The sequence below is a fragment of the Neofelis nebulosa genome, chromosome 3 (assembly GCF_028018385.1).
Source record: "Neofelis nebulosa isolate mNeoNeb1 chromosome 3, mNeoNeb1.pri, whole genome shotgun sequence".
Taxonomy (NCBI): domain Eukaryota; kingdom Metazoa; phylum Chordata; class Mammalia; order Carnivora; family Felidae; genus Neofelis; species Neofelis nebulosa.
The window spans coordinates 14017236-14044310 of record NC_080784.1 but is presented as its reverse complement, the minus strand read 5'-3'; the positions used below and the strand labels follow the sequence as shown (position 1 = coordinate 14044310).

General features: G+C 41.2%; 1 protein-coding gene across 1 annotated transcript in view; it reads right to left on the bottom strand.

Annotated features, from left to right (window-relative positions):
* Positions 1-27075, bottom strand: part of TENM3 (teneurin transmembrane protein 3) — a 2564262-nt gene that overhangs the window by 703876 nt on the left and 1833311 nt on the right. The window contains exon 10 of the mRNA XM_058719934.1: positions 12692-12774. The gene's annotated coding sequence lies outside the window, so the exon portion shown is untranslated. The remainder of the gene's footprint in view (positions 1-12691; positions 12775-27075) is intronic.

Genomic DNA, 27075 nt, shown 5'->3' with positions numbered 1-27075 from the left:
TTTTGGAGAATTTCACAAAACTCAGTGGGATCTTGGTGGGGATACTGACATTTACCACTGAGTTCTTTAATGACAGCTAAACAAGAGAACACCACTCCTAATTTACTCAAGTAGAATTCAATATCATAACAAGGCAATTGCAGAATACTGTTCTTTTATGAAACCAATTTTCGCGCTATGATTTTTAACTCTTTTATTTACCAGTGGCTTCGATTTGCCTCCCAAAGCCTGCGTTCTTATCCCGTGAATGAGTTTTCTTATCTAATTCTTCTATTTTCCTTCCTTCAACACTCTCTGCTCTCACTGTGTGTGCACGTATATACTTTGTAACGCATTTATAATGCATGTATTTTATATTTTAAGTGTAGCACGTGTCCCGATCCAGCATTCCAACCTAAGTCCTGCCCATGCATCCCTAGCTCTATATCCATGTGGTTTCCAGAGTGGGAAACAGCTCATCACTTTCCAATTCCACAAGACATTCCAGTGTCCTTCCATTTCTCTAGTTGGCAAGGACAGTTGAATAAACAGTCAGGCGGTTAGCACCGATGACCACAAGAATGGAAGAAGAAGCACATTGCCTGCCAGCCCCATGTGGAACGCTCCCCCAGCGTCCACTGGGTGTTGAGAATCCACTCTGCTGGACCACCAATCAGAATGTTGGTGAGTGTGGGAGAGTGGACAGAAAGAGGCAAGGGTCATCATTACTCTGCTGAGGAGGACTTCAAAAGTGAATTTGATATGCATGCTGCCCTCAAGGGAGGTAAGACAAACGACCTTAGTGTGAGGCAGAAAATGAGACACGTTCCAAGAGAGGAACAGAGAAGGTGTAAAGGAATTCCAGGAAGGAAGTTCTCCTTCCACCTCGGGGCGCCAGAGTGGGTAGGTTGATGGCGAGTAAAAGCGTCATGGAAAGAGACTTGAAGGCTTGCTGCCCTTTGCCCTGGAAGTGTCCTACCTACAAGTCTTTCATGGCTTCCGTTCTCCACTTGGATGATGCCTCTCTAAAAGAGTTACCCATGACTTCTTCTTCTAAATAAGATTCTCCTGTTATTCTCGTCATAGGTTCCTATTAACGTCCCTCCCCTAATACATTAGACAATGTCAATAAATACTTAACAGTATTTGTGTTAGATAAAATCATTGCTGAAGAACTTACATTCCACAGGTGACCTTGACTCTCTCGGTCAGCTCTGTATTTCTGGCACTGAGCAGACTGCCTGACACTTAGCAGACACATAATAAATACTTGTTGACCAAGAGCGTGAACGAATCAGATGGACTGGGTTATATAGAAGTGGGTGGAGGTGAGGGTCGGGAGACAGGAGACGCCATTTCTGGCAGAGCAAATGGTAAGAGTTTCTTATACCGAGTCAAGAAAATGGTTCAGCTTGTCTGAAACACATGGAAGATGAAGATGAATAATGAGAAAAGAATTTGAAAAGGTTAATTGGGCTGAGAACACTGGGATGAAGAGTTTGCACTGTACGCTTTAGGAAACTGATAGCTTTTGAGCGGAAGGCTGGTATTATTGCCCCTAGATCATCTTAGGTCTTCAACCTACCGACCTTGAAGGAAGAGCATTTCTTGGCTTTAACTAGATATGGTGTCAAAGCTCTGAGCTTTTGGCCAGACCCATGGACCTCAGAGAGAGTCAGCTGGAGCTGTCGGGGGTCTTGGATTTAAACTGAAATGAGTTCCAGTGACCTGCTGAGTCCTGTAGCGTGAAGGCTCCCCTCGGGCCAAGCCCAGCATCTGAGATCAGTTCACGTCAACAGATTAAATGCCTCTAGGGTGTGCTCAGCCCCGTGGTGAAATATAAAATAAATCAAAAGCAGGGTTCCCCTGCCTTAAAGAGCAGGAGAGAGCTGTCTCTGATGGAATTGCTCTAAGTGACCTCCCCACTTACAGGTGCGCAAGGGGACCAGGCAAGGCTCAGGTACACGGACCTCTGCTTAAAGAGCACTCTCTGTGAGGTGGCCTGGTTACTCAAGGATCCAGGAACTACTTTGTTCCCCCTGCAGATCTCTGTGGCTGTGTGTCTGTCTTAGTCCAGACGAAGTCACAGAGGCAGCATGAAAGAGCCCTGGGTGATAAGTCAGCTGCCCAGGGCTCTAGATGTGTCACTAAGAAACCGTATTTCATTGGGCAAGTCGTTTTAATGATCGGGATGCTTTGCCGTTTCAAAACTTGGGCATTTGTTAATTTATCAACTATTTGTTCTGTACCCACTAAATGCCAAGCACAGTGCTGAAGGAGGCCCAACTCCTGGGCTCGTATGAGAAATAAATGACACGACGGATAGGAAACGTGTTCTCCAACCATAAGTCCCCGTACAGTGTGAATTATTTTCAGTTGGTAGGAGAGTCTGCAAAGCTGCCCAGAGTAGCCTGGTAGTGTTATGTATCGTTTGGTCACAGAAGACAGCGCCGAGATGCCAGCTTTAAGTCAGGTCTTTGAGACCTAAAATATAACGAAATCTACAAATGCAGAAACTGAACAGACTCCTGGACACTTGATGAAAATCTATTTGTATTATAATATCCTAACGGAACCAGAGTCTGATCACCATGCATACAAATCTTTATTTGGGGAAACGAGGCCATATTCCCGTTTTTGGTTTACAGAAGCACACTGTCCCTAGTGCACCCCTGGCCATAAAAGCAGGCCCTTCTGTCCTCATTTCCCATCTGCCGTGACCATGTGGTGACTCAGTAGGCCACAGTACAGAACCCAGCAGGGGAAGGTTGAGCCTGGTGGGGAAGTATGGTGCTTGGGGTTTTATGGTGAGGGTGAATGGGGAGATTCTCAGAGCAGGGGCTCTGGGGTGAAGGTCTGAATGAAAGCACTGAAGGGCAAAGAAGCATGGTTGGCAGCTATGAAAATAAGAAGGAAAGGTGAATCTTCGCTGCCAATAAACAGGCAGCAATGGCTGGTGAGCCTTCAACAGCCCAGCTGGGCCTTGAGAAATGATGCCTCTTAATTTAGCTCTAATGCTGGCCACTATTGTCTGGAAGTCCATTTTCAGCCTGTTGCCTGGGACTTCAGCCTGCCCACGTCTCCAGCCCAGCAGAGTCTGCATTCTGTGTTTATTTCCTCTCTCTCTTCTCCATCTCGTTGACAATGTGCTCTTCCTTCTGATGACACAATCAGAATCGAGCTGGGTTCTCTTTTCACCGGGGCATCAGGCCTCTCCGTGAAGAGCCCTCGTTGTTTGCAACCAGGGGCTTAAGGGATATGAACTTGAGCCAGGGTTCCTCAACCACAGTAATAATGACTGTTTTTTGTGGTTTTTTTTTTTTTTTTTTTTTTTTTTTTTGGTCGGGTGGGAGGTTGTCCTGCACACTGTCGAATGTTTAGCAACATCCTTGCCTCTACTCACTAGAGGCCAGCAACACCCACCCCCAAGTGTGACAAGCAAAAAATACCTCCCGATACGGCCAAATGCCCCGTGGAGGGCAAAACAGTCCCCAGGTGAGCGCACTCACCTAAGCAAACAAATGGAAACAACCCTTTAGAGTAACCCTTAGTGCTTTATCTGAGGCATGGCATTCTGAAGAGGTAAGAAAATTATTCCAGTACGTGAAGTATTTGAACCTTAAAATTTTGAACTAGTTAATTGTATGACACAGGGCGACTTTACTATAACTCTAAATCATTTGTGCAGATGATACCACAATCATTCCTGAGAAGTAGGCACTTAGGAAATGTTTGTCAAGTGAATAAAGCATGCTATTGAAGAATAGGAAATTGCCTCATTTGACTTTAATTCTGGTCCAATGTGCCTTTAAAAGTACTGCACCGAAGGGCGTAAAACAGAAGACATGAACTAAAGACACAACAGAATGTGGACGTTCCATGTTCCCCTACCTGCCGCTGCAAACCTCAGTGGCCGAAGCTGATCTCTGGAGACATATGAACATCCCTGTGACAAATGCCTTGAACGACAGAATTTCCTTTAAGAAATTCTGCACTAATCTTCTTCCTCTTAATTCCCGCGGCATGTCATGGGGACTCCTGGTTCACCAATCACTATGTTTGATGTATTTTGCTTACGGTTTATCTCCTTTAAGAGACTGAGAGCTCTTTGTAGGTCAGAAATATGTCGATTCATTTTCTTGTGTGTGTATGTCTCTCCAAGGCCCTAGCACAATGCCACACAAAAATAATAGATACATATTTAAGGGTGTGCCCTTGTCTCTAAGGACTCAGTTTCTCTTCTAAGCCATTTTTCTTTTCAAATGCAGGCCAGACAAAACCTACATTTATCAATGTTGGAGTTTGAACACTTTCATTGTGAAAGGACCAAGTTCTTCACTGTTCCTTGATTTATATATGATTCTCCCCAAAAGATGTTCATGTATAACCATAGGTCTCACACATGTATTAAAGATAAATAAACACCATTTAAACCAAGATACTGCCATCTATTATTTGCACTCAAATCCTTCTTAGATTTTCCTTTTTCTTCTTTTTTATTTTAAGAAAGTAAGATTTTTTTATTAAATTTTTTTAAATGTTTATTTATTTTTGAGAGAGAGAGAGAGAGAGAGAGAGAGAGAGAGAGAGAGAATGAGCCAGGGAGGAGCAGAGAGAGAGGAGACACAGAATCTGAAACAGGCTCCAGGCTCCGAGCTGTCAGCACAGAATCCATCGTGGGGCTCAAACTCATAAACCGTGAGATCATGACCTGAGCCAAAGTTGGACGCTCCACCGACTGAGCCACCCAGGAACCTCCCCTGCTTTTTTAAAAAGGAATCTCTATGGCCAACATGGGGCTTGAACTCACAACCCCGAGATCAAGAGTCTCATGCTCCACCAACTGAGCCAGCCAGATGCCCCCCTTTTTCCTCTTAAATAGCAATCAGATCTCCCTTTGAGTATCACTGTCTCACCATTTAATACAATTGTGATCTTTAAAAAGTCCATCAGGAACAAGAATATGGCTAAAACAAGTGCATTGTATGCTAACGCTTTGCAGACTGAACTTCCTGGCTGAATCTAATGGGTGGTGCCTGAATGGGAGTGGAGGCCCTAGGAGGCGATTCCAAGAGACACCAGTCTGCTTGACCACTCTGAGGAGAAAAATAGCCAAAGTGCCTTCTCCGCCCACCTCCCACTGTCCCTTTCCAGGATAGAGGAAAGGAACCGTTCAAACCGGCTGCAAACCATACTAAGGTAGGTCTCAAGGTCAAAATCTGAGACAGAAGAGGGAGTACTGATCCAGGGTTTTCTTTGCACCTCTCATTCTTCGGATAAAGGGCTATTCCACTTTGTATGAATCTACCCTAAGAACATGCTCACACCAAAGAACTTTTTCATGAAGTGTGTCAATGGAAAGTTATTGAACAGAGAGAAGGGATGAGAGGAAGACCTATAGCTGGACATATAAATAGACGCACATAGAAGTCAGCACACAAATTGCCAGTCGCCACTGTAGAAACTCTCCTTGAGCAACTCTGAGAAATACCATCTGATGGCTGACTCCCCCATGCTATGTAGGTCAGAAGCTTATGAGAACCCAAATTAAAAAAGAACAAAAAAAAAAAAAAAATCACAGCACAATGTGTTAAGTTGGTCCTAAGGAGTTACATAAAGCTCCCCTAATTGACCACATCAGAGGCGAGTTTGAACTTCTTGCATGAAAACAACTTACCATTCCTGGTGATAACGCCATTTACAATGAGATTTTACTCTAAGTGTTCGAGAATAATAGACACGGTATTTTTAAATAAATGTGTTGCAACATGCAGGCAGTGTTTTCAAAAGTATCACCTGCTCCCCTTTTAGAAAGATCAGTTGCTGCTCTGCTGGAGAAGTGAGATGGCTCTTATGAAATTTGTTCAATAAATAGTGTCTGAGAGAGATTTTTTCTTTTGCCACTTGAATGATATAGGTGTAAAAAGAAAAAAGTTTCCTTTATGGAGGTACAAAAAATATCTCTTACCCTGAACACGCTATTCAATTGGAGTCACCTTTGTTAATTCAACTGAGTTTTATTATGTTCACAAAGTTGATTTTTTTTTTTTTTTGACATCCGACTCTTCCAAGAATTTGCTATAGTGATACGATTTATCACTATTAGTCTCATCTGGATGTCACAAATCAACAAGGAGGGTGATATCTATGTGTTTGGATAAAGCAAAGATCACAAAAATCTGTGAACTAAACAAATACTATTTATTCTCAGTGGAATGAGTAAGGAGAAGAAGGGGAACGGAAGTAGGTAGGAATCCATGACATCAAGATTTTACTTAGATACTCACCTATACTTGTAATACTTACTATTCAAAATTACTTCATTATTGTGTAATAATCCCTTTCTGGACCATCACCCTTTTATCATGATTTACTATTCATCACCATTTAAACTCTGGAATATCTAAATTTATACAATAACAAACTTTACTAAAATCGGATGTGAGAATATATGAAAGATTTATTTTTATAAAGTATAAAACTTACAACATTCCTAATGATTTATTGGCATATAACATTCAAAATGATTAAATGAATTCTCATATGATCAACTATTGGTGAATTATCAAGAGTTATTGAAGAAGTTTATTTAGGTAATGACTGGGAGGCAACCAGTCTCATGTAGAATATTCCTTGGGGCCACTGCTGGCTGCGTGGATCCCTGGGCTCCTTTGGTATGACAGTTTTTATGTGGTCAGGCTCACAGGGCAAGGAACACATTAGTTACACTTCTAAATAACTCCATAAGGCTAAAGGATGTACCTGAGACAAAGGAAAAAGGATGTCCTTTCTAATCAGGCTCAGTCTGGTGATACAGAGGGCAGAAGGATGGGGCCATGATGCACAAATGCAATGTTGAAGTCCAAAATAGTCAAGGTCAAATAATTCTGAGTGGTTGCCTCCACACAAGGTTAAGAATATTAGTCTTTGTTATTAGAATCTGCCTCTAAGCTCTTGGAATAGAGACCATCTAGTATCTTTTTTCCCAGGAGAATGGTTCACTTATGCACCCATTGAACACTTAGGGAACTTTTACTACACACTTGACATTGTACTCTTCCAGAGCTGTGCATGGAGCCACAAACAGAAACATCGTTTGTAGTGGCGTTCTCCAGAGCTAGACATGGAACCTCAGCTTTACTGCTGTCCTTTCTCACCCTTCTATTTATCAGGCTTATTTACTTCCGGTAATCTTCCATAAAGCAGAGCTTTCTATTCGAAAACTCACAAGAAAGATGACTTTGAGAGAACACTGGCAATTGGCTACATTTCCTGGAGGTAAAATTTTCGATATTCATTGCACCTCCCTAAATCTTCTCATTCCAGTGTAATCTGAGAGGTAGAATGTGGCTTGCTTGAACTGTGGCTGCTCTAGCAAAATTATGAAAATTACAATAAAATAAAATAAAATACTAAAGTACAATAAAATAAAATATTCTTGTATCACCCGTTTCCATGGTTTTCTTCCACTCATCAAGTTTAGAATTTCACTCTTTCTCTGTCAATAAACTATGATAAAATATAAGAACACTGCAATTATCTGCACCCTACCCATTGACAAATGGGTCTTGGGAAAGGAAGCTCAAAATGGAAACCTGTTTGTTGTAGAACATGGTGCTCTTGTGAAATAATTACCCCAAATAATAACTGAGCACAGTATACACATTAATATAGTAATCTAATTTTGTTTTCATGAGATAATGGTGGAGAGTTTTATTATTCCCATTTTACTGACTAAGAAACTGAGCAAGTGAGAAGCGAATTAATATTGCCAAGTTTTCAAAGTTAGAAAGTGATAGAACAAGAATTTAAATGTAGGTTATTCAGTTTCAAGGCCCATGCTGTCTTCATTATATCCAGCTCCTCCCCCCCGCCCCCCGCCCGCCACCCATGCAGTATTGGATTTATTTGTTTTTACTGATTGGAAAACTGAAGGCAAAAAAGTACCTCCTATTAGGGAAACACACACACACACACACACACACACACACACACACACAATCATCCTTATAATCCCTGAGGAAATATTTTCTCTGATTCTTGAGTTAATAAACAGAAGACTTGTTTCTCTTATGCTTTGCTCCTCCCTTAACTGTTCTCTGCTGATGGCATTTTAGATCTGTCTACTTGTCATATCCTCTTATAGGATGGTCCCTATCAATGTCCAAGAAGAATCACAATGCAGTTTTTAAAGGGACTTGAAATATCTACTGATTTTAACTCTATGAGGGCAATGCTTTACATCTAAGATTCAACTGAAATAATAAATTTCAGCGTGGTACCTTTTCACATATTTCAAAGTCAGTTTGACAATGACCTCTCTGCATTAAATAGCTGGTTCTGCCATTTCTTCACTGTCCCTGGGACAGCCCTAACAGATCCATTTTGCTCACTACCTTCTTAATACAGAGTGAATTGCTATTCAATTTGAATTCATGATTTAAAAAAAGCAGTGACCTAAAAAGAATTTTTTTTTCTAAACTTCTTGTCTTTTGTTCCCATTCCCCCATAGGCTATATAGTTTAGCAAGAGCATCTGTTTATGCCACTTAGAATTTTAGTTTTTAATCGAGGCAAAGGGTCACGTTGGCTCTGTGACAGAAGACAGACATGGACGTCATACTTAGAGGCCCCCTCCTATAAATCAGACGCAAACATGAATGGTCCAAGCACCCAATCAGTGTAAACATTCCCTTGGGTACAGGCTTCCTAAAACTCTGCAATCAGACTGGCAGCTTCAGAAAGCTAAATCATTCTTCTCTATGTCTCACTCAGGCCAGAGAGGTGGCCTTGAACCACACGGCTTACGTCCAGGCTCAGAGAGAACCTTGCTTATTCAGGAGGAAGGGACTAGGAAGCACAGTGGAAAAATACCACAGTATCTCAAACTGAAAACCCTAACTTTCCCCTTGCACCAAATGCTGTGTCTGCAAAATACCAAAGTATCCAGAGGAAGAGTAAAATCTGTAGTCAGCCATTCTGATTTTTGTTTCACAAGACAACACACACGGAGCCACTTGGAATCATCAGAGATGCTTACGATGTTGTTCAACGCAGCTAATTTATACCTTTTCTTTCATCTCTTCCAATGCTTTGATGATATGCCAGCTAGTAATACAATTAGCTTCCAGTCCAAGAGGAGGCAGAGAGGGACAATTTGCTTTGGGGATTTTGTGGGTTTTTGCTTTTTCCTTTGTCTTTCGGCCAATGTTGACGCAGCAGGAAAAACAAGTGATGACAATTTTACACAAGTCAAAGGATTTGCAGTTTGGGGTTTAATTTTATGAAGGCCTGGAAAAGGGCGGAGTTTACTGACTAAAAATGATAGCCTTGGCTTATCTGTGGATTTCAGTTATTTACGATACTCCTTTTCTCCACTTCCAAAACAGACCACACAACTTTTTACATGTTTTCTATTCTTCCTACTGACTCTTTTAAACAACAGCACGATTCTATGCCGTCCGTTGTGATACCCAGTTCTAGGTGTCATTTTTTTTTGCAAAACATTATTTTGTAATTTTCTGAATTTAGGAAACATTTCTGAGTATTTGTTACGCTGGGTTAAAATATCTGGATAACCTTAGGAAATCGAAAGTGTATTTATAGTCACACTGAAAAATACTAGTATGCCCTAAAAGCATACTCACTGTATCTAGTCTAAATCAGACCAGGAGAACTCGAGAAGTCATCCTAGATAAGAGAGTTTGGAGAGAACTCTTTTAGAATTGTTTTGTTGTGTTTATTTTTGCATGGATGTGTTTCCTACATTAGAAAATTTGTAGTTGTTTTGCCTGATTTGGAAAGAGTGTGTGTGTGTGTGTGTGTGTGTGTGTGTGTGTGTGGCGGGGGGTGTTATGTGAATGCTAACATTTGCTTCTTCATCAAGATGTATGCCTATATATGTGTCTTGAAGGCAGCTGCCTTCCTCCACAACAGCAACTGTCTCCTATAAAAAGTTATCACTCACTGGTATCCCAAAGGAGCACTAAAACATTCAAGTTTATGTATTAGCTATTAAAGACTAAATGCTTGTCCTAGAGAACCTCCCAGTATGGGTAGAGTGCTTTTCATGAATTGACAAGAGAAGGGTTTGAAGAGAGGGTACTTAAAACACAAGAGGAGGTTGACATGTTTTATTACAGTGGCCTTCATAGCGGGAGCTTTTTCTAAGGTGAAATGCGGGAGATCCGAAGGAATTTCATCAACAATGGGTTTCAGAGAACCAGGTACTGCTTTTGCACTGAATATCGAGTTCTGTGTTTTAAGAGGAGAAAACACACAGGTGACTACGTTTCAGCTTCGAGTGATTGAAATTAGGTGCATAGCTCCCATTAGTAAGAGGAGCTGTGAACCTCATTCCCAGGATGCTTCAATGATAATTTATCCTAAAAATTTAATTTATTTGAAGTGTATTATGAAACTACACGGATAGGTTTTTCACACTGTGCGCCTTCGGCGTGTGATTCACGTTTGGATGAAAAGAAAATTCAGGGGGAGGATTTGAGGGAAACATCAGCAAAGCAACTTAGTTAAATCACGTCTTAACCAGGCTATATATAATGCACATGCACTTCTGGGGTCTTTGTTTCCATAGACTGCGTGCAAAATCTAACGCTAAAATTCTTAGAGAGGCTCGTTAAAGAACAGTAACGGAAATCTATGAGGGTAAATTATAAGTCTATTTTGTCTGGATCTTTTGTTTTATCTTCACGGGGAAATCTCGCCAGCACCTGAATTGAGATCAAGGGAAGAGAGGTATCCGGCGTTCCGGGGACGGTACATAGCGCAGAGCTTTATTTTTGTTTCTACTAATTACTCACTGAGTCTGTAAGGAGGTATGTACTACTGCCGTGAGAGATATCGCGCTGGACCTCTCCTACCAGTGACTGCTTGGCACTCAGTGCCTCCCGGTTCCATGAGGCACGCAGCGCCCGTCCACTAAGCCCCCTGCTTTACAGCTTGCTCGCCCGACCATTGGTCACCCCATTCTTCTCTGAATTCTGTACACTGCACGGTATTTTACATGCTTTTATCTTATTTTTGCCACGCGTAAACAGGTGTTGGTTTGACGGTTGTAACACTATGGGTACAGTTTCTTTGCACGACTCTAATACTGTTCCCTCTTAAAGAGAGATTGTAGGGGTTCTCAGGTTAATTCGGGTAAGAGATGAAATAGGTTTTCTGCTTTTCTAGGTTTGTGTGCCTCTTCTGCTTTAGAGATTTGAACACCAGTTCTTATCAAAATCCTGGTTAGGAAAAAACTTTCTTATTGTCTGTCTCTTCTTTAGGATATCTGTGTTCTCAGGATTAAATAAATATAATCGAAAAAAATTCAAGAACTTTTTTGGAGCGCTGTTGTCTCACTTTTCGCTGAGATTCCCTTAGGGGAAAAGTGAAAAGAAAAATCAGTGCCTGGGAAGGCTGCCAAAAGAAAACAACAGTAGTTGTTGCTATGCTACATTAACAATTAAACCACAGTTTTATTCTTAAAAATACAGCCTTCCACCTTCTCTTTGCCCTTCCGTAAGCTGAAAAACAAAATCGTCTTCTGCAAGTACTGAACTTGTGTCAACTTTAATGTGGAAACAAAACAAAACAAAGAATAAGAAATTCTTTGTTTTACATATAAAGTTACTTCAAATCTAGTAACCTGAAGATAAAATTGTATCAGGGACACACCACATCTGTTGTCATAGACTCTTAAGAATGAGGCACTTGACCTCGAAAGTTCTGCACTGATGGTTTTTCACCTTGGAACAAAATACTCTTTGAATGAAGAACATCAAAAAGGTACACGCTCAAGTAACTCAATTTTCCTGACTTAGAAGACGTTATCGTTTGTACATACTTGTATGTCCTAATTATTTCACAACTTAGAAAGTTCTTTTCTCCATGGCTAAATTTTATATTAAAATTTTATATTAAAAGAAGAAAAAACCCCACTTCAATCAGAAGAAGGCAAAGAAACTCCAAGAACTCCACCCACTTAGCCAAAAGAAGCACTTTGTGAATGATTTACTCTGGGTAGGTATATTTCTGCACACTTATCCGATTTGCTGTTGTAAATTCTTTTATAGCTTCCTGGTGGAAGCCCCTCAGACTATGGTTTTAAATCAATCCATTCACAAGGTTCAAAAGCTTTAAATTACTAGACCATGGTTACCATTGAGAAAACGCACTGAGCTCTATCAAGGACAGTGAGAATGAGAGGGAGAGAGAAAACAGGTCCAAGTTTAATTCTCTAAGGTTGCCACGTAAGTGCTGCTGAGAAAGGCTCAAGACTTCCTGAGAATAAGAGAGCTCCGAAACACATCACTTACAAAGTGGGGGTAACACACATGCTCTAGTCTCCATTGTGTGCGGTCCCCTCCATCTTGGTAGCAAATTCCCTCTGGGGACAACGCATAGATTCTATATTTTAGAAAAGTCCTCATTCCTTTAAATGTCCAGGAAAAAGAGAAAAAAAAAAAAAGGCTGTAGAAATGCATTGTTTCCACAGTATCCGAAAGAATATGAAAATCAGATCGATTACACTTTTTGGAAACATTTTCCTAGAGCTTAACTCATGGAAGTTAAAAGCTTACGTAATGGGCTAGAAAGCACACTGCAACCTAGCGAGAGTGTGTTTTGTCACGACAAACAAGTTGTATATTTCAAGAAGCTTTTGCGTCTCATTCAGTAGGTCTGGAGGCATTTTAGTGACTGGGACTTACCTTCTCTTCTTCTTTAAAGCGGCGTTTAGTTGTCTTGATTGCACCAAACTTCTAAATCAGTTTGTCTTAGAAGAGCAGGGACTCTAGGATAAAATAAATACAACACATAAACTGGAAGAAAACTTGATCTGCTGTTTTATATGAATTATTTCAGGTCTGAAGTTCTTTCAGTATTAAGACATGCATTATAACAAAGAGGTTATACTGCTGATTTATAACAATGAAACATCAACAATATTAACAACATAAAGAGAGTTCCTGCCTGCCCTAGTAGTATGTGAAGCTAAAGTTTATGTCATGTATCCATATGGTCCTTTCCCTTTTTTTTTTTTTTTTTTTTTCTTTTTTGGAAGTGAAAGTAAGAAATGTATGGCATATTTATCTTGACTAAGAATGAAATGTTTAGGAATTTATCTGAGACCTGCCACCTTTCTGTCTTGTTTAAAGCCCCTCCCATCACTGTCTCTGCTGGTAGCCCCGATTATGAGGTAGGAGATATTTTTAGTCACATCATATTCCCAGAGCCTGGGATTAGGTTTACTATGGTGTGAATCTACAAACGCTTGTTCCTGGTTCCATTGAAGGAAAACACAAATGCGTGAGTTTCTTGTTTGTGTATGTCATTTAGTCATTTTAAAGAGCGACCACAGTGAAAATGAATCCATTTTTTGAGTTTCTCATTTAGCATTACAGTCCTTTGGAGTAGTTTCCAAATGTCAAAGAATGAGGTAAATTCTCTCTTTCCCTTTCTTTCCCTTTTTCTCACCCTAAACAGAAACTAAAAACAAAATCAACTAAACAAACCAAAAAACCCAGGGAGGACTTAAGATAGGCAAAGATAAGAGATTACTTTTAGGATTGGAACATTGTTGACTAAGAGGTAACTGATATAATTATCATGGGAAAAAGAGAAGTGGAGAGAAAGAACTAGTTTTTCAGAAATTTGTTTTGTTTTGTTTTGTTTGTAAACATATTAAGGAGCCAATGAGTATCTGGTTAATGTATTGGCCGAAGAGCTGAGTTTTCGAGGTGGAAGGTCGTGGATGGGTGTATGTACCTCTCCAAGTGGTAGGGAGAAACTGGTCTACACTTGGGGAAATACCTACTAAGAGAGTGTTGGGGGTGGGGGGATGAAGAATAGGCCATGAAGGAGCCAGGAGTACTGGGAAAGAAGGAAGGGGATCAGAGTCCAGGAGTCACAGTGGAGGCCATGGAGAGAATGTTCTGAGACATAATGGGTCTGCAGCGGGATTTGAAAGGGTGAGAGCTGTCTGAGGATGATACGATTCAATTTTGGAATTGCGACTCCTGAGACAAGTATTTCGGTGAGATAGAGGGGACAAAAGCCAGCTAACAGGAGGAGGGAAGCCAGATCATGGCAGGAATGAAAAAAGGTATGATACACTTGAGGGAAATGGTTTTTTGGTAGTAATTTTGCTTTTGGCTGCTTAGGGTTGGATCATCCTGGGCATGCTCATAAAACGTAAGTAAAGGCCAATGGCAAGGGAAAGGCTGTAGATGCTAGAGAAAGGCGGTGTGTGTGTGTGTGTGTGTGTGTGTGTGTGTGCGTGGGGCGGGGGGTTGGGGAGAGTATCTCAGACCAACGGTGAGTGGGAGATTTGGCTGTGAAGGAGGAAGGATGCCATTTTACTTGAGGCAGGAAGGAGAAAGTCATTTGTGGCTTGAGAAATTGGGAAATGTGACAAACGACTGGAGAAGCTGCTTGGGCAATATGATTAAAAATCAATTTACACAAAAGTCCAAGTAGGAATCCAGTGAGATTAAGTAGAATAGGGTTATCCTGGACCTAGTTGGAAGATTTTCATGATTTTCCCAAAAACTGCATGAGCCTCCAGCTAAGAGGATCAAAGGTGGGGCTAACCCCAGGTTGGGCATCTACTTGGCAGAAGAAAGAAAAAACAAACAAACTGGGAAGTCAAGCAGGTGCACAAAATACGGAAAAGAGTGAAGAAATGGATAAATTTGGAGACTGGGCTAGGTATTTTAGTTAGTTGACTCAGTCCTTTCCTCCTCTCCCCACTTCTCTCCCTCTCTCCATTTTCCTTCCTTTCCCTTTCCTTTCCTTTCCTTTCCTTTCCTTTCCTTTCCTTTCCTTTCCTTTCCTTTCCTTTCCTTCCCTTCCCTTCCCTTCCCTTCCCTTCCCTTCCCTTCCTTTCCCTTCCCTTCCCTCCCTTCCCCTCCCCTCCCCTTCCCCTCCAGTCTCTTCTTCCTTCCTTCCTTCCTTCCTTCCTTCCTTCCTTCCTTCCCTCCCTCCCTCCCTCTTCTCTTTCTTTCTTTCTTTCTTTCTTTCTTTCTTTCTTTCGCTCTTTCTTCTCATTCATTCATTCACTGATTCATTGAAACAGATATTTACTGAGTCCTTTCTTTCTTCTAGGCATTGTGCTAGGCACCAGCTAAGAAAAGCAGCCCTTAGTTCAAGAATTTGCAGAGGGAAGGAGATACGTTCTTCGTACATTTTTCACCAATGTCATGTCAGCAACACTCATCTATCTCATAAACATGTGTCATGTATTATGTGTATAATGCATGTGTTTATGATACATATACAAAATAGCATTATTCATGTTTGTGTTATCTCTCACATTAATTCAGCCCATCTTTTCGCACAGTGGGTACCTGATATAGGATACTATATATAGGTCCTCAGTATTTTCATTTCAAAACCTTCCTACTTCCTCCTTCAGACTGACTGCTGTGTATCTAAGAACGCTGTTTGGCAAGAGTGTTCCTGTTACACAGCAAATAACCACGGTAGATGAGCCCGGATGAAGGGACCCTTCTATAAAATACCAAGGGGTGGGGGAGAATGAGGAGACGTCCTGAAATTGGAAATGGTGTTTTGAGCAGAGAAAAGTAATTCAACTCTGGTGTGTGGTCGTCTATGCCTACGGATCAGTATTCCTTTATCGAAAGGGAAAAGAAAAAAATCATCTTTTACCCGAGAAAACAGGATTCAAACATCTGATGGGATTAACTTTGGAGCCGTTATGCGGTGGAGAGAAAGTGAGTGAGGGAGTAAGTTCTTTGGAGCTGCATGGTGCAGAGGCTGCAAAAAGCTCCTGAAAAGCGAGATTTTGAGGAAGCGTTCCAGGTTTTCTAGAAAGTTGGATTTGAATTTCGTCTTTCAGAATGTGTATTTTACTGTCCTGCAGGTATTCAAGAAGTTTGCAGCTCTGCATTGGTCTTGAGCTCACGTCTAGGCAGATGTTTTCACATGTGATTGTTGACGTGTGAGCCTTGCTATAGCTCAGGCATAACAGGTCCAGGGAGCGTCAGGCTGGGCTCAGGCCTCCAGCTCTGGAACTAACGCTTGACGCTCTCACTGCACCTGCAGCTTTATGGCGACTGTTCCTTTTGGTGCCATTTGTCCAACTCACATTTATAGGACGCGTCATACGCAGGTTCTGAAACCAAACTGCCCGTGAATGAACATCAGCTCTGTCACCTAACGTCTGTGCCTGAATGACCTTGAGCAAGACAATCTCTCTATGCTTGAATCACATCATCTTTACAATGGGGATAAAAGGACATCTCCCCATGGGTTTGTTATGAGAATAAAAAGGGCTAATATTTGTTAAACACGTACAGTGTTAATATTTTAAAATCCTTTTAAACTCTATGGGGCACCCCTGTCAGTTAAGCCACTGACTCTTGATTTCTGCTCAGGTGATGATCTCACAGTTTGTGAGTTGGAGGCTGCATCGGGCTCTGTGCTGGCAGTGTGGACCCTGCTTGGGGTTCTCTTCCTGCCTCTCTCTCTCTGTATTTCTCTCCAAAATAAATAAGTAAACTTAAAAAAAAAAGTACTTTTAAATTATAATACTTTTAAATACTCTGAATTATAATCACTATTTATATTTAATAAAAATATAAATTTTTATTTATATATTTATTTATATATTTATATATTTATAAATTATATTTAATAAAAATATAAATATTTTATTTTATATTAAAATAAAAGTTTTGTCTTAGCTGAAATTATTGTTTTTAAGACTAGGAGAAGAATCTTGATCGGTAATGGGAAATTTTCAATAGATGTTTTTCAAGGAACGTTTGAGACTGATTGGATTCAAAATGAAACTACTCATATTCTTCTAGAAGCAACTACTTTCTTGGTCAGCATAGAGCATCCTGAAACAAACAACACGGGATGCAACCATTGTGTTGAACATGCTCATGCAAAACCAGGGAAAAGAGAGAAAGTATAATGACAATTTGTGTCTTTAGGTTTCATCTTCTAGGGTGATTAAAAATTTCTTAAATCTTCCATACTTTTATGTGGTGGATATATCCTATACTCCCCACCAGGCTGCAATTTTTTTCTGGACACAACACGCAGGGAGCATAACAGTAAGAGGCTGATTCTTTCTGTATGAACTGATTAACTTAACAGCGTAGGAAAAACAAATATATGCAAACAACATTTAAATATGCCAATGCAAAGAGGCAAATAACATCATTCAAAGAAAGGTGCCGCCTTGCTCTTGAGGTGACAGCTGGCTCCCGCAGAAAAATTGCGCAACCCTATCCTGCTGATACCAGGCAGGTTATCTACTATCAAAATACAAGTGGTAGAAAACTTGAGTGATGTAGTCCAGAGAAGGCTCTGAGACTGTCCTTCGAGAACATTTAATAAAGAAATTTGGAGATGGAGCTAGTCTGAATTATTTATCATTCAACAGAATGAAAGTAGGTAGAACTCTACCCATCTTAGTTTTGTGTGTTTTCTATCTGATCATCGTAGATGAACGTGAGGAAGATTGTTCATGAAAATGCATAACACACAGGGGGAGGAGACGTTTGGGGAGATTGTAGCAGTTTTTAACACAGTATGAAAGAAGCTGGCAAAGAAGACCAGGAGGTCTGTTGACTGTGAAAACCACTGCAGAAAGCAAACTGAGCTTGCTGTAAAAAAAATATCAGCCAGAGAAACAAGCAAGTTCAATAAAGTTGTGGCCGAGAAGGATTTAAGACATGTTTTTCTAGTCAGCAAAATTAATAGCATTTTTTTATTTTGGCATTTTAATACCAGAGACACCTGAAAAAAAAACAAGGGTGGTGGGTCCTATAAAAAGCCATTCTAAAAATTGGCTCAAGTCGTCTTCGCATGCTGGGCAGATAAAACTAGATGAGTGAAACACCAGCCTCTCATTTATCCGTGTGCTCAGCAAACATCATTGTGTGCATATTGTCAGGCACCGTTCCGTTTTAGGTGCGTGAAGATGGGCAAAAGCTCCTACAGCCATTGTCCTCGTGAAGCCAAGATGGCTATCAACAGCCGTCACACAGCTATGGCTGCAGACAGACCACAAGGGCAAGTGTTATGAGACCACTTAGCAGAAAGACCTAAGAGGCTCAGAGGATGCTGCTCTCGGAGGAAGTTGGTAGGATTTACCTACATCCAGTGGAGCGAGAGCGAGAAACGGGGGTGGAGAACCTTCCAGACAGGGGGAATTGCTGGTACAATGGCTCCGTGATGTAAGGAAGGGTGAGTGTGAAGAACTGAGAGAAGGTGAATGTGGAGGACTCAGGTGAGGCAACAGGAGGCTGGCGAGCCACGAGGGGGCCGGACCAGACAGCACAAGGCAGAGGGTACCCTGAGGATTTCAGTTTTTATCCTGATCCCAACGGGAAGCTTACAAGAGACGGAGGCAGGAGATGTCATATTTGTGTTTTGAGAGCACTAGTCTGGCTACAGCTTGGACCCCACCACCCCCCCCCCCACCCCCACCCCGGGAACTACTCCAGCAGCAAGAGCAAGAGAACCATAAAAACCAAGGACACCCTTGCAGATGAAGAATATGAAAAGGATTCGGGTGAACTTGAGGAGATGTGATGCACAACGACCAACAGATAATGGCACATACACGCTGAATGCGCAGGATTCTCAGAGTTGTCAATTCCACGGTGGTGAGTTCCAGAATTTACCTTCACACAACTGCTCTGAAGTTTCAAAGCCTAAATTTGTTACCTGTCACAAGGACAAACGCTAGCACTAAAATGGCAAGCGAGATACAAACAAATGCTGTTGATTTTGCGGATTAGAATAAGATTACTTCTCAGTCGCACCCTCATTGGACTAATTTGTTCCACTTGAGGATATTTTTTGATAAGAAGCTCAGTCTGCTAATTTGGGCTCTTACCATGCTTCCTTCCCATTCCATGTAAGGTGGTAGCATTGAGATGGAAGCTTTGAACTCAATAGGCAAAACGAAAGAATTTAAATAACACATTGAACTTTGAGTGATTTCTGATAGAAACAGATCTTCAGGTTTCATGATATTTGAGACTCTGAAAAATGTTATCGTAAGGTATCTCGCTATGTTACAAGATGTCTTTGAAATACGTTTCTGCCGGAAATGAAGTGAAAATGTAGACAGCGCATGGGCCCTGCTGACCAGCTCCAACACGAACATTTTATCCGACGTAAAGAACGCGAGCACTTGGGTATTATGAACGACCCGACTACATCCCAATTTTTGACTACTCATCTTTGAAACTTCCATTAGTTTCTTCTGAGAGTACGACATTAAACATATTCCATTCCAGTGTATTTTCCTTTCACAACTCTTGCTTTCACAGAAACATAAGGATAACATGGAGATTTTTTCTTTTTTTTTTTTTTTTAACGTTTATTTATTTTTGAGACAGAGAGAGACAGAGCATGAACGGGGGAGGGTCAGAGAGAGGGAGACACAGAATCTGAAACAGGCTCCAGGCTCTGAGCCGTCAGCACAGAGCCCGACGCGGGGCTTGAACTCACGGACCGCGACATCGTGACCTGAGCCGAAGTTGGCCGCTTAACCGACTGAGCCACACAGGAGCCCCAACATGGAGACTTTTTAAATGTTCCCGGTACATCTCATAGTATTTACTAATAAAAGCGGAAGTTCATTTTATAAATTAGTGACCCTAAACGTTTCTGATAGAAAGCTAAATACAACTGAGTACACCATGTATCATTTGAAGAAGGCAGAGTATAAGTAAATGCCGCATACATAAACGTAACACGAACAGGTACCTATCCAGACCCACTCTACTTCCAGAACAGCCAGAAAATATTCTCCTCTTTCATATTTAAATTGCTAAAAGTGCCTTAGTTTCACTGTCCTCCTCTCCACCCCCACCTCCATTATTAAACTTTTGCTGGCTGGAAATATTTTAGTAGAGACATCAAAAATCTTCACTTTCTTTTAAGGAAAACAAATACAAAATAAGACATCTGGGTTATTTATTTATTTATTTGGTAAAAACATATTCTAGCTTCTTAAGGTAAAAACATATTCTAGCTTCTTAAAGAAAAAAAACATTTCTCTTAGAATCCTGATTCTGCATTTTCTTTCTGACCCATTGTTAATCTTTAGAGTGATTGCTTTTTTTTCTTCCCAAAGCTATAGCTTATATTCAATGGGTTTTTTTCTTCATTACTAATAACACATTCAAAGAATGAAATGTATGATAGGGATTTATTATTGTTACGTTCACTTACAGTGGGATACGATAACTGGACAGAAAGAATAGTAGCAAAGAATTGGTCCCCTCTATAGAAGGTGCCTATATTTTAGACTCCTAGTTCCATGACCTACACAGGGCCTGGAATGTTTCTGAATTAATTTATTATTAATGCATCATATTCATAAGAGTGTGACCATGAAGGTATTCGAATCACAATGCATTCTGATACAGATAATAACCTCTACTACTCCAAATCATGTAAGTGAGAAAGCATTTCTGTGATCTTCAAATATCAGCTCCCTCTGTGGCATACTGTCCACAGAATACTCCCCTGTCATGAAATGGTCAAAACAAACACACAAACACATGAACAAGCCTTTTCACCAGATTCCAGGTAGAAGAACGTGCTGAGATACAATTTTCTGTGCACAGGGGGCCGATGATCGGTCGCACACACTTAAACTCACTGGTGCCATAAACCAGAAGGGGTCAGTCAGAAATTCCTCCCTGTGATATAATCTATGTTCACAATTTGTCTGATAATCAGGGTAGTTCTAGATCTTTTTTGACAAGAAAACCCAAATGTGTCTGTGTCCAGGGTGGAAGGATGGGAGGTAAAATCTATCCTAATTCTATTGAGGCAAACTCGAAAGCAAATGGTCTTAAGTCAACATTTACCCTCTGCATGCATTCTAAGATTCATCAAGCTTCAACAAAGATAAAATATTAAAAAATACATAGCAGCCACCCGAAATCCCAAGTTTTTAAAAGAACACAGCTGTTTGGGATCTTTAAATGCCTCCATGATGCACGGAGTGGATCACAATCATTGGTAAGTGGAAGCTGGAGGAAAAAAAGTTAAAAAGAGAAACATTTTCTTCCTTAAATAAATGCAAGTGAAGAGGAACTTTCATGGCATGCTTTCACTGCCATTTCAAAGCTTCAAATAGGCTAAGACAAATAAGCCACCTCATTTTGACCTAGATTACTGTTTAAACAAAGGTGCATATTCTTAATTTACATGAAAAGCAATTAGGTCTGCTGCTGACAGCACTGTGAAAAATGCATCTGCTTAGGGCACGCTTTTATATTTGGAAAAAAAAAAAAGAAAAAGCTGGAAAAGGGTGTTCTTTGTTTTGTTTTGTTGTTTGTTTATTCTTTTGTTTTTGTTTTCTTCTGGCCACTATCGTCTTTGGGCCAGAAATGGTATTAATATTTCTAAACTAGTTTGAGTGAAGAATTATTATTACTGTTTATACATGTTTAAAGTATGTTGAAAATTATTTTCTGATTCACACTCTGAGCCCAAAATTTCGATATTCCATGCTCTGTTTGATAGTTAAAAAATGGCTAGAAAATGGGAACATCGTTTTCCTTCTCTGGAATGCTTTGTGAACAAAGTAGACTTAGAAAAAGAAAAACAAAACAAAACAAATTGGGAAGAGTGTGGTAGGAATTATATTCATATTTCTATGTATTAAAATATGAATTTGTTAGTGTAAACATATTTTTAGAATATGTGTATTCATCTATGGAGACAAATGTTTAGGAATTCAATATGTGGCCCTTTTCCTCTCTTTTAGAGCTTTTTTTGCTTGTTAGAAAGGTGATACGTCTTCTTTTCAGTAAGTAAACGTGTAAGAGGGAAAAAGCAAAAGAATGACTACTCAACATTTTGATATCACATTGTCTTTTTTTTTTTTTTTTAGTTTAGTTTATTTTTGAGAGACAGAGAAAGAGAGAGAGAGAGAGAGAGTGGCAAGGGAAGGGGTGCAGAGAAAGGGAGACAGGATCCGACACAGGTTCTGTGCTGACAGCAGAGAGCCTGATGTGGGGCTCAAACTCACTAACTGTGAGATCATGACCTGAGCCCAAGACGGACACTTAACTGAGTGCGCCACCCACGTGCCCCAATATTACATTTTCTCACTTAAATTTATTCATTCATCAAATATCCATTGTTCACCTATTGTCTGCTAGAATATTCCTAGGTGATAGGGACACAGTGGCGAACAAGGCCACGGAATCCAGGAGACCATGAAACCCGCAGATAAATACAAGGTAATTACAAATTTTGCCAAGTTCTTTCAGGGAGAAGAATGACGTTCTGTGGGCGGGTGTGATAGAACATCGATTCTAATCTTGGGTGCATTTTCAAGTTTTTCTGTGGAAGTCTGAGTGAGATGCGTCGAGTAAGAAGAAGTGTTGAGGGGAAGTAGGGACGGGAAGAGGAAGAGGAAAGGCTTGTGCGAAGGTCACAAAATGGAGGCTGCTCTGCTGTCGGGAACCAACCGGTGAGGAGGCTGTAGTGTGAGGAGAAGCTGGACTCATAGCTTGAGACACACTGTGATGCCGTGGAATTATTTTTGTCTGCTATCCCAGAAGTGACGGAATCTACTGGAGGCTTTGCAAGTTGGCAAATAGGATGATTCAATTCAATGATCAATTGAAACTATTACTTTTTTTCAAGCTTATTTATTTGGTGCGGGGTGAGAGACAGAGAGACAGAGACACAGGGAGAGAGAGGTGGCGAGAGAGAGGCAGAGAGAATTCCAAGTAGGATCTGCACTGTCAGCACAGAGCTTGCGCGGGGCTCAATCCTACAACTGAACCATGAGATCATGACCTGAGCCTATGTAATAAAAAAAAAAAAAAATTTTTTTTTAATGTTTATTCATTTTTGAAAGAGAGAGACCGAGAGAGAGTGCATGAGTGAGGGAGGGGCAGAGGGGGATGGAGACACAGAATCTGCCGCGGGGTCCAGGCTCTGAGCACAGACCATGGCGGGCATGAACCCACACCCCTGGAGATCATGACCTGAGCCCAAGTGGGACGCTTAACCAACTGAGCCACCCGGGTGCCCTACTGAGCCTATTTAATTTTTACGTCTTACCTTGGCTTTATCCTCTCCGAACAGAATTGGTACACATGAGCAAGACGTTTCAGTGAAAAACATGGGCACTGCTCTAACTAGTTGATCTGGAGGTATTGGCAATAAAAGGTAGAGCGAAGAGATTGTACAATGAAGGGGGAGGCGTCCACATGGTGAACTGTGGCTGGTCCTCAACACCTCATCTTCTTCCCTCGTGTTGGACATGAGAAGCCCGGGGAGGGCGGGGGAGAAGCAGTTTTTGCCAGAGGCCCCAGAACCAAGGAACCAGCCCATGTGCCACGGGCAGGCGGGAGAACATGACTCAGAGGGGTTTTTCCTCTTTCTATGTTCGGTTCCACGCAAATCTGGAGGGAGGAGGGCAGATCTCCAAACCGGGGCGGGGGTGGCCGCCAGTAGGGCACCAGGGTGCTGGGCAGCGAAGGAAACACCCAGACATCCACCGAAAGGATTACACCGTGAGAGTAGTTTGCCAAGTGCAAAGGGAACGAACCATCACTATTATCATTAACCGGGTAATCGGCTTGGGCAATGAGACAAGTAAATCCAAACAGGGTAGTTCTATGAGCTTGCTTCCTGTAGCCCTTGCTGAAATACAACTCGACATCATTTGCTTTTGGCAGTCTTGGGAGGTTGTGATCTGTATCATGATCTGAACATGGCCACTTACCCGGTGGATGATCCCAGGGAACTTTCTTAGTCTTTTACCATAAAATTAGCCATCAAGTCCTCACAGGATTGCTGTAGAGTTGAATGGGATAATATACACTGTCTGGCATAAGAGGAGGGCTTAGCAAACACTAGCTATTCTTGTACCTCAAGATCTGTGGTAAAATGTGACTTCTGTGTTTTTTGGTTTCTACGTCTATGCAATAGAAGCAACAAAGCGTTAAATCAATCTTATATATAAAGCGTGTAGAGTCTTAAAGGGAATGCTGCTTTATCAATGTGAAGTATTAGGGACAACGTAACGGAAGATTTCAGCTAAGCTGGATAAATATTATTATTCTCATCACAAAGGTCAGAGTGACGTTGGCGACTCAAGTGACTTGCCAGAGAATGTCCGAGTTTGAGACTGGGAGGCTGGCTTTCCTAGTTCATACGAGGACCGCCAGATAAAGGCTCTCTGAAGCAAAACATCCCCACCCATTCAAATCACTTTAAACATTGCAGATGAGTACAGTTCAGCCCATTTCCCCCCATTCAGCTCACATCTCTGACTTTAGCAAATAGTTGAGAAAAAAAAAAAATACTACAAGTTTGTGAGACTGTGGCATTGGCTAATCAGGGTGGATGGCTGCCGAGGCTGACGGGTTAAGGATTCTCTTTGCATCCATTCACCAGATGACCAGGAGAAAGTTGGCAAGTCCATCACATACCGCATACGTTAATTAATATTGAAAAGCGAAAGAGTCATCCCATACTAGAATAGAAATAAATGGCCATTTATCTGGGTATACAAACCAAACAACTACTCATTCAGAATTAGATGTCCCCTAACTCCAAATGTTCATCACACCGTTTCCAGCTCTTGCGAAGTATACAACGTATTTTCTTGCCTCACCATAAATTTCTTACGGTTTGCATTATCATTTGATATAATATCATAAGCTCCTTAGCTCACTCAGAAGCTTTAAGACCTTTGTTCTGTTTTCTCTTCCTCTAAGGACATCACGAATAAATCATAAAGTGTGCCTTCAGTTTGTAAAAAAGCAAGAGAAAATCATCTATTCAATCTCTCTGAAAATGTCCATGGGCTCATAAGAAGTTCCAGTTGGGTCGCTGATGGAATTTTGTTATGCAGATTAACGCTATGATAATTTATGGGATTCTGCCACTCCCTTCATATGGTCCTCACGCAGCGCATGTAATAACTAGAAGAAAAATGCCTCGAAAAGCCTGCATCATTATTTAATTCCGTGGGACCGCATTTCTTAGGCTCTTATCTGAAGAAATCTGTGTGTGTGTGGCTGGATTTTATATGTTGCCACAATTAAACTTGTTAACAATGAGTTTGTAGTGAAGAAACGAGTCTCGGAAATCACACTCTCCTTTCAAAACAGAACAGGCTAAATACTGCATCCCGTCGTAAACACTGCTACCTCTTTCAATACGAATCTTTCCAACACTCATCTTAACTGCTGTGAAGAACTTCAGTCCAGGAAGAAGTCCGTTATTATACATACCGGCACGCGAATTTTCACTAAGTGGGCTAGAAGACTAAAAACAGATAAAGCTCTCCACCAATGAAGGTCTGTAATCCACCAGACTTCCTGCTTTGCTCATACCCATACGTGGGCAGGGGTGGGGCGAGGCAGAGCTTGGGCAGGAGTGCCAGCCAGAGCCGGGAGGCCAGGGCACTGGACAAGGATGGGAGCGGTGGGCCCCGACAAGGGGAAAAGGCTCTAGGGAAGCAGGACGGGCCATGAGGGAGATTAGCCGAAGGCAGCTAATTGCAAAACTTGCTCTTTGGCTTATATCTAAGATCCGCAGGCCGCCGAATTTTGCGTACTATCTTGTCTACGTTTGGCACACGTACGAAATAGGAGGCACACAATGAGGGCAAACTGGGAGGATTTTGTGATGTTGGTCAACGAATTCCTGACAACATCCAGAAAAAACCATAAATGGCCTAAATTACAAGCGCCACGTTTTATATTTTCAATTGTTTTGAACTGTAGGTTAATTCACACACTGACATGAAACATTATTTTTTCACATAAAACCAATACATGCTGGGAACAAGTCTAAAATTACGATTAATAACAAATTCCAAAAGAATGTTTTAAGTTTATTTATTTATTTTTGAGAGTGGGGGGAAGGGCGAGTGAGAGAGAGAGAGAGAGAGAGAGAGAGAATCAGAATCCCTGGCAGACTGAACTGTCAGGGGAGAGCCTGATGCGTGGCTCAAACTCATGAACCATGAGATCATGACCTGAAGCGAGATCAAGAGACAGAGGCTTCACCAACTGAGTCACTCAGGGGCCCCTCAAGATAATTTTTGAAAAGAAACACAGCATCTACTTTTTGTATGCTAATGACCTATGTTCATTGCAAAAAAAAATAATAATTTTTAATTGATGCTATTGTTCTTTAAAGATATTATGGGTATCCTTTGGGCTCGATCATATATTTCTTTTTTTTTTTAATGTTTATTTTTAAGAGAGAGAGAGAGGAAAAGACAGAGCATGAACAGGGGACGAGCAGAGAGAGAGGGAGACACAGAATCTGAAGCAGGCTCCGGGCTCTGAGCTGTCAGCACAGAGCCTGATGCGGGGCTCGAACCCATGAGCTGTGAGATCATGACCTGAGCTGAAGCCAGACACTTAAGCAATGGAACCACCCAGGTGCCCCCTCAATCATATATTTCTAATGCTCTGTGAGGCAAGTAGAAGTTGCCTGTGGAGAATGTTAGAGACATAAGCTTGGCCAGTGGATCTTATCACACTCTCTAGTTAGACCTCAATGCTATAATTGCTCTCAGGTCCCCCTGAAGTCAACCAAGAGTCCTCCCATAGACCACACAGACCAGACTCAAAGACCTCTGTGGGGACATCAGTGGGGCCGTTACGAAACCTGCCTTTACAACTACGGTGTTACTAGGTAAAAATCTAAAAACAAAACCATGCCGTGCTAACAGGGCAATAAACACAAATACTGTGGTACTAAGAGGGGATTTAGAATTAAGTACATTTTTGTAAATAGGACAAAGCGTTTTATTGCCAGGAAAACTTCCCTGGATCAGATAACCTCAAGTATCTTGACTGTAGCACCAGAAACTTGATGAGAGATTCAAGGTCATAGAGAAAGAAACATCGAAGAATGGATGGAATAATAATACGTTTTATATAGCACATTTCTACAGTCCCTTATTTATCTCCATCATCTGTATAATATCACATGGAAGTATAAATGTCTCAGAAACAGGGGGAAAAGAAAAACATACCCCACAGTAAATTGAATCATCAGAGAGGGATCTTTAACCACTCCGGTATTTTAAGTGGCTGAAAATATC